This window comes from Salvelinus sp. IW2-2015, unplaced genomic scaffold (assembly GCF_002910315.2).
Source record: "Salvelinus sp. IW2-2015 unplaced genomic scaffold, ASM291031v2 Un_scaffold3399, whole genome shotgun sequence".
Taxonomy (NCBI): domain Eukaryota; kingdom Metazoa; phylum Chordata; class Actinopteri; order Salmoniformes; family Salmonidae; genus Salvelinus; species Salvelinus sp. IW2-2015.
In genome coordinates this window covers 3,435-12,500 of record NW_019944680.1, presented here as the reverse complement: position 1 = coordinate 12,500, position 9,066 = coordinate 3,435, and positions in this window count along the sequence as shown.

Genomic DNA, 9,066 nt, shown 5'->3' with positions numbered 1-9,066 from the left:
GTGGGTCTGTGTAATCTGAGAGAATTCTGTCTCAATTTGGTGTTTGTCCCATTTTGTGAATTCTTGGTTGGTGAGTGGACCCCAGACCTCACAACCATAAAGGGCAATGGGTTCTATAACTGATTCAAGTATCTTTCTGCCAGATCCTAATTGGTATGTCTAATTTTATGTTCCTTTTGATGGCATAGAAAGCCCTTCTTGCCTTGTCTCTCAGCTCGTTCACAGCTTTGTGGAGGTTACCTGTGGCGCTGATCTTTAGGCCGAGGTATGTATAGTTTTTTGTGTGCTCTAGGATAACGGTGTCTAGATGGAATTTGTATTTGTGGTCCTGGCAACTGGACCTTTTTTGGAACACCATTATTTTTGTCTTACTGAGATTTACTGTCAGGGCCCAGGTCTAACAGAATCTGTGCAGAKGATCTAGGTGCTGCTGTAGGCCCTCCTTGGTTGGGSACAGAAGCACCAGATCATCAGCAAARAGTAGACATTTGACTTCAGATTCTAGAAGGGTGAGGCCGGGTGCTGCAGACTGTTCTAGTGTCCTCGCCAGATCTTTGATATATATGTTGAAGAGGGTGGGGCTTAAGCTGCATCCCTGTCTCACCCCCCGGCCRTGTGGAAAGAAATGGGTGTGCTTTTTTTGCCAATTTTAACCGCACACTTCTTTTATTTGAACATGGATTTCATGATGTCYTATGTTTTTCCCCAACACCACTTTCCATCAATTTGTGTAGCAAACCCTCCTGCCAAATTGAGTCAAAAGCTTTTTTGAAATCAACAAAGCATGATAAGACATTTCCTTTGTTTTGGTTTGTTTGTTTGTCAATTAGGGTGTGTCGTATTGTAATTTGGTAAAATGCCAATTTAACATTTGCTCAGTACATTGTTTTCACTGAGGAAATGTACGAGTCTGCTGTTAATGATAATGCAGAGGATTTTCCCAAGGTTGCTGTTGACGCATATCCCCCGGTAGTTATTGGGGTTTTTCTCCACTTTTGTGGATGGGGTGATCAGTCCTTGGTTCCAAATATTGGGGAAGATGCCAGAGCTCAGGATGATGTTAAAGAGTTTAAGTTTAGCCAATTGGAATGTGTGGTCTGTATATTTGATCATTTCATTGAGGATACCATCAACACCACAGGCCTTTTTGGGTTGGAGGGTTTYCATTATGTCCTGTAGTTCATTCAATGTAATTGTAGAATCCAGTAGGTTCTGMTAGTCTTCAATAGTTGATTCTAAGATTTGTATTTGTGTCACGTTCTGACCTTTATTTTCCTTTGTTTTGTCTTTAGTTAGTATGGTCAGGGCGTGAGTTGGGGTGGGCAGTCTATGTTATGTGTTTCTATGTTTAGGTTTGTCAATTGGCCTGATATGGTTCTCAATCAGAGACAGGTGTTTTGCATTGTCTCTGATTGGGAACCATATTTAGGTTGCCTGTTTTCACTGTTGGTTTGTGGGTGTTTGTTTCCTGTGTCTGTGTTCATGCCACACGGGACTGTTTCGGTTAGGTTACTTAGTTACGTTGTTATTTGTTTTTTTTGTCGTGTTCAGTGGATTATATTAAAACATGGACACTTACCACTCTGCGTCTTGGTCCAATCCTGCTACACCTCCTCTTCAGACGAAGAGGAGGAAAAAGCCGTTACAATTTGATCATGTATGTCACGCCCTGACCTTGTATTCTTTTTTTTCTTATTTTTGGTTAGGTCAGTGTGACAAGGGGTGATATTATGTTTTTGGTCCTGTCTAGGTTTTTGTATGTTTATGGTTGCTAGATTGGTTCTCAATTTAGGCAGCTGTTTTCGGTCTCTGATTGGGAACCATATTTAGGCACCCATATCCTTGAGTATTTCGTGGGTGATTATCTAGTGTCTATGTTTTAGTTGCTTGTGTCAGCACTATTATTATAAGCTTACGTTGTTTTTGTTATAGTTCATTCAGTGTTCTTTATTAAAAGAAGATGCATTCAAATCATGCTGCGCTTCTTGGTCTCATCGCTATTAACGAATGTGACAATGTATATGTTTTGTTTGTTATAGGGACAAAAGATTAGAGAAGTGGTTAAACCATACATCTCCATTTTGGATAGATAAACTCTTTGTGTTGTTTGTTTAGTGTTTTCAGTCTATGGATTCTTCAATTACATTAGCTGATTTCTAGTGTGCTGTTCTTCTTTTTTCCGTAGTATATTTTGTATTGCTTTAGTGATTCACCATAGTGAAGCGTAGGCTCAGTGTAACGATGTACGCTGAGAGTCGGGAACCAAGTTCAGAGAGTGAATACGTTTAAAAATCATAGAACTAAACAAGAACCACAAACACACCGACATGAAACAGGAACAATGACTGAGGAAGAAACCAAAGGGAGTGACATGTAAAGGGCAGGTAATCAAGGAGTGATGGAGTCCAGGTGGGTCATTATGCGCGTAACGCTGGTGACAGGTGTGCGCCCTAACGAGTAGCCTGGTGACCTAGAGGCCGGAGAGGGAGCACAACTGCACTCAGTTTTCTGGTCTCTATGTTTTTGGTTGGATAGGTTCTCTTACCCTTCTCTCACTCAATTCAATCAATTTCAATTTAAGGGCTTTATTGGCATGGCAAACAAATGTTAACATCGCCAAAGCAAGTGAAATAGATAATAAGCAAAAGTTAAATAAACAATAAACAGTAAACATTACACTCACGAAAGTTCCAAAAGAATAAAGACATTACAAATGCATATTATGTGCAAATAGTTAAAGTACAAAAGGGAAAATAAATAAAAATATAAATATGGGTTGTATTTACAATGGTGTTTGTTCTTCACTGGTTGCCCTTTTCTTGCTGTATTTCACCCAATAGATATGGGAGTTTATCAAAATTGGGTTTGTTTTCGAATTCTTTGTGTATCTGTGTAATCTGAGGGAAATATGTGTCTCTAACATGGTCTTATATTTGGCAGAAGGTTAGGAAGTGCAGCTCAGGTTCCACCTCATTTTGTGGGCAGTGTGCACATAGCCTGTCTTCTCTTGAGAGCCAGGTCTGCCTACAGCAGCCTTTCTCAATAGCAAGGCTATGCTCACTGAGTCTGTACATAGTCAAAGCTTTCCTTAAGTTTGGCTAAGTCACAGTGGTCAGGTATTCTGCCACTGTGTACTCTCTGTTTAGGGCCAAATAGCATTCTAGTTTGCTCTGTTTTATGTTAATTCTTTCCAATGTGTCAAGTAATTATATTTTTGTTTTCGCATTATTTGGTTGGGTCTAATTGTGTTGCTGTCCTGGGACTCTTTGGGGTCTGTTTGTGTTTGTGAACATAGCCCCAGGAGCAGCTTGCTTAGGGGACTCTTCTCCAGGATAATCTCTCTGTAGRTGATGGCTTTGTTATGGAAGGCTTGGGAATCGCTTCCTTTTAGGTGGTTGTAGAATTGAATGGCTCTTTTCTGGATTTTGATAATTAGCTGGAATCGGCCTAAAATCTCTCTCTCACTCTCTCTCTCGCACTCTCTCTTTCTCTCGCTCTCTCTCGCTCTCTCTCGCTCGCTCTCTCTCGCTCTCTCTCGCTCTCTCTCGCTCTCTCCATCTCTCTCTCTCTCTCTTTCTCTCTCTCCATCTCTCTCTCCCTTTCTCTCTCTATCTCTTTACCTCTCTTCCCCCTCCATCTTTATCTCTCTTTATCTCTCTCTCTCTTTCTCTCTCTCCACGCCACCATCCCTCTCTCTCTCTGTCTCTYGCTCTTCGCTCCGGGTGCTTTCGGTCCTCTCAGATTACAGTTGAATATTACAGGCCGTGACCAATCTCCAATTAACCAAATGTTGCCGGGGTATACTATCACCCATGACTCCTTTCATGGCCCTTTAAATGTCTTTTCAGGCGCTGGAATATTTTCGGTGCACATCAGAATATGGTTGGCTGTTAAAACCCAACCCCCTCACTTTTTGACTTGGAAGCTTAACCCAAATAAATCAATCTCACTGTAATGTATTCAAAAATAAGYGAAGATGAATTAACAGAAGCTCSAAATTGTATTTCAATCAAGTAAATTACCGCCGCAGTTCCACTTTTGAAAGACTGACCGATGCGTTTTAGTCTTCATTTTGGCTAATAAAGAATCTGACACATTTTTTACATTAAAATGAAGCTTTGACAACGTTTGACAACGTTCCACAATCCACCGGTCAACATGTCTAAACCAGAGCACTAACATTACTCCTCTTTGTATGTCTCCCTATCTGAGATGGCTTGGCAGTCCTCCTGTGTGACATTTGTTATGTATCTATTATGATGTTAATGGTCGCTTCTCACACTCACGTCCATATGCCGCCATTCCTTTAAATGATAATTGGAAAATAATTAGAGGCTAAAAGGTTTATTTTCTCTCCAAACAGTATGGGGGAATAAATCACAGAGAGCTAAAGCCATGATACTACCACTGCTGCCTGCTGCAGCCTGAGAGAGAGAGATGAGAGAGAGAGAGAGAGAGAGAGAGAGAGGAGAGAGAGACTGAACATGGGGTGATGCAAGTTCTAGGGCTGCTGGTTAGAAAGAGTCAGTCATAAATCACCCAAACTTTATGGATTTGGGGATTTTGTATGTCAGAAGTTGACAAAGTGCATCAACTATCAGAACTCTGAGCCAGTGCACAACCCCTTTGTCTCTCTTGATAATTTCTACATGGGTTGGCTTCTACTGCTTTATTCTGTTGAAGACTTTTATGTGTTTTCAGTAGATTCTCTCTCTCCTTCTCTCTCTCTCTCTCTCTCTCTCTCTCTCTCCATATATTGAACTTCAGCGATAGCCTGAAAGCTGTCTTTCTTCTTTCAGTCTTTCTACTACATCCTTCAACTGTTTCCTGTTTTCAAAGTCGGTTTCCGCCTTTTCTTTCTTCTCCCGCAACATACGGCACTATATACACAGTGGACTTGAACACTTCCTTTTTCCCCGCCTCTGTCATATACAGCTCAGCATACACAGTGGACTTGAACCTCTCTGTCCATATACCACTCACAACACATGTGGAAACTTGAACCTCTCTTCGATATCCATTTCATAATACAACAGTGGAATTGAACCTTCTCTGCCATAATACCACTCACAATACAGCAGTGGACTTGAACCTCTCTGTCTCCATGATACCACTGCCAATACAACGTCGAGACTTGACTCCTCTCTGTCCGGCATGATACGCACGTCACATACACAGGTGGAACTTGAACCCCTCTGTCCATAACCACTCACCATACACATTGGACTGAACGTCTCTGTCACGATGCGTCCTATGGGTGAGGAGAGGCACCAAGGGCCCGCGCAGGCGTGTGCAAATACATCTTCTTTTATTTTAGAAGACAAGGAAAAACACACGAACAAAACACTAGACACAACTAACAAAATAACAAACTGACGACCGTGAAGCTAATATACACGCAATAGTGCTGAAAAACACTACACATAGACAATTACCACAACACCTAAAGCCTAATGGCTGCCCTTAAATTGGCTTCCACTCAGAGACAACAAATAACGCGCTGTCTCTGATTGAGAACCAAATCAAGGCAACCATAGACTTTTCTTAACACCTAACATGAACCCAACCCCATACCATACTACAGAAAACCCCTAACAATACACACACACTCTAAACTAGCCAAAACACACAAATCAGCCCTCAATGTCACATCCCTGAACCTAAACTAAACTAATCAGAAATATAATATACAAAGGCAGGGTGTGAAAGTACTCCCCCCCCCAGAAGGTGCGGACCGGCGCCAAAAACCTGACACAGAAGGGGAGGTCCGGTGGCGCTTCCCTATGGTGGCGGCTCGCGGTGCGGACGTGACCCCTCCCCATCGTCACTACCCGCTTGGTGCGCCTCTGGAAACGGCGAGTTCCCGACTGAATACCAATACACATAGGGTCGCCACGTGGACGGAGGGCAGCTCCGGACTGAGGGGGCAGCTCGGACTGAGGGGCAGCTCCGACTGAAGGGGCAGCTCCGACTGAGGCAGCTCGGACTGAGGGGCGCTCCGGACTGCGGCGGCTTGGCTTGCGGAATCCCTGCTGGCTGGCTCTGGGCGGATCCTGCTGGCTGGCTCTGGCGGATCCCTGGGCTGGGCTGGCTTCTGGCGGATCCTGGCTGGCCTGGCTCTGGCCGGATTCCTGGCTGGCTGAGGCTTTCGGCGATCCTGGCGGCTCGACGCTCTGGCGGATCCTGGCGGCTGCGCTCTAGGCGGATCCTGGCTGGCTGACGGCTCTGGCGGGAATCCTGGCTTGTGACGGCTCTGGCTGCTCAGGCTGGCGATCGATGGGGCTGGATCCTGTTGGCGGTGCCTTGGCAGACGGGAGCTCTGGAACGGTGCTTGCGCGACAGGGGCGGGCAAGCTCCTGGAGACTCGGGAAGACGGGCAGCTCTGGCCGTGAGGCCGCACTGAGTAAGCCTGGTGCGTGGTTGCCGAACTGGTGGTACCGGGCTGGGGACACGCATCTCAGGGCTAGTGCGGGGAGAAAGAATCAGTTGCGTACAGGCCTCTGGAGACGCAATCATTAGGCCTAGTGCGTGGTTGCCGCGGGAACTGGTGGTACCGGGTTGGAACCGCATCTCAGGGCCTAGTGCGGGGAGCAGCAACAGGATGCACAGGACTTCTGGAGAACCGCACAGGAGCTGGTGCGGTGGTGCCGCAATTGGTGGTAACCGGGCTGGACCACAGCACCAGAGGGGAGTGCATGGAGGAGGAACAGGGCCTCTGAGACACTGGAAGCCTGGTGCGTGTGTAGGCACTGGTGGAACTGGGCGGCGGGAAGGTGGCCCGGAAATCACCGACCGTGCAGCGTACTGGCTCCTGTGCACTGAGCCTGCCCAACCTTACTGGTTGTATGCTCCGCGTCGCCGCGAACAGTGCTGGGAAGGTGGAATTCACCCGCACCGGGCTATGTACGGCGGAACCGGGGAACCATGCGTTAAGGCTGGTTGCCAAGTAGGCCGGCCAGACGAAGACCGCAACTGGAGGCCAGAATGCGTTTGGGCCGGCTTTCATGACATCCGGCTCAATCTCAATTTAGCCCTGCCATGTCCATAAATCCTGGTTATTAGTGGGTCCTTTGCCGCTTGACACGCCGCTTTGGTCCGATTCGGGTGGGTAATTCCCTGTCACGATCGTCATGGGTGAGAGAGAAGGACCAAGGCGCGCGTGGTGCAAAATACATCTTCTTTTATTTAGAAACAGGAAAACACACGAACAACACTCAGACACAACTAACAAAATACAAACTGACGACCGTGAAGCTATAAATCCAACAATACTGCTGACACAAAAAATACACATAGACAATTACCTCACAAACACTTAACCTATGCTGCCTTAATAGGTCCCAATCATAGACAAACAATAACCAGCTGTCTCTGATTGAGACCAAATCCGGCAACCATAGACTTTTCTAACACCTACACTGAAACCCAAACCCATACATACACCAAAACACCCCCTAAACATCAACACACCCTAAACTAGACTAAACCACAAGACATCTCTATGTACACCCTGACCTAACTAAACTAATCAACGAAAAAATATATACAAAGGCAGGTGTGGACACTTCTCTTGTCCATATATCCCACTGCACATACACGTGGACTTGAACCTCTTCTGTCCATATACCACTCACATACACAGTGGAGCTGAACTCTCTGTCATATAACCACTTCACAACACATCGGACTTGAACCTCTCTGTCCATATAACCACTCCACATACCAGTGGACTTGAACCTCTCTGTCGCATATACTCACTCACATACACAGTGACTTGAACTTCTCTTGTCAATATACCACTCACCTACACAGTGACTTGAACCTGCTCTGTGCCCATATACCACTCACATACACATGTGGGAACTTGAACCTCTCTGTCCATATCCAAATACAACAGTGGACTTGAACCTCCTGTCCATAATCCCATCACATACACAGTGGACTTGAACCTCTTCTGTCCATATACACTCACATACATCAGTGACTTGAACCTTTGCCATATACCACTCAGCATACACATGGACTTGAACCTCTCTGTCCATAATACCACTCACATACACAGTGGACTTGAACCTCTCTGTCCATATATTCCACCTCACATACACAGTGGAATTAAACTCTCTGTCAATATACCCACCCATAGACACAGTGGACAGTGGACTTTGAATACAGTATATATCAACAGGGTTGCTCAATTTTCAGAATAACTATAATAATACCAATCATCTCATTTAAAAAAGGCTTTTTATTTCAAGTGACTTCTCAATATACTGTAAAAGTTAAAGCTATTTATTTCGAAGTTTGAACATTTCAGATTTTGTTTTAAAATCACTATCCTGAAATGTGCTGCCTTGAAATTGGAATTGGAGTCCAACATGTATCAACCAAAGTACGGTCGTTTCCTGTTGTAAAACAACTATGGAGGTCAGCACCTTTCATCACTGACTTCTGATGTTTCAATTTACAGTCATGTTCCTTCGCATCCTGAAACACAAACTGGTTCAGCACAAAACCCGTTGGAAGGAACAACAACCATGAAATGAAAAGCTCTGAGAGAGAGAAGGAGCTTTGGTCGGAAAGGATCTTTTATTTTTGTTGTCGCTGCAGTTCTTCCAAACGGGCTTGCGGTCGCAAGTCTAAACAATCCTCTACTGTTACCCCCAATCATAAACTGATAGCTATTTCTGGACGGAGGCAACGCAGCCCTGAAATGGTTGTCTGCAGCCGAAGGTAGAATCGAATGCTTCCCGAGCATCTGTGAAAAAGCACTGGCGAGGGACACAAGAAGTCTCTCAAGTTTAAACCTTTTGTTTCTTAAGAGAATCCCTCGCTCTCGCCGTCACCTCGCCACCCCCCTCTTTGTTCCTGACATCATCGTAATTGGAGATCATTACAGACCCAAAGAACCCTCTCGAGATCTCCCGGCCTGAGTAATGGAAATTAATTGTGGTGTTGGGGCGCAATGCAGCTCCTCGGAACAACATATCAGCAGAACAGAACATGGAAACGGAGCACTAATAGGTGAGAAGAGGAGAGGTAGAGAGGTACGACTGTCCCCCCCCCAAA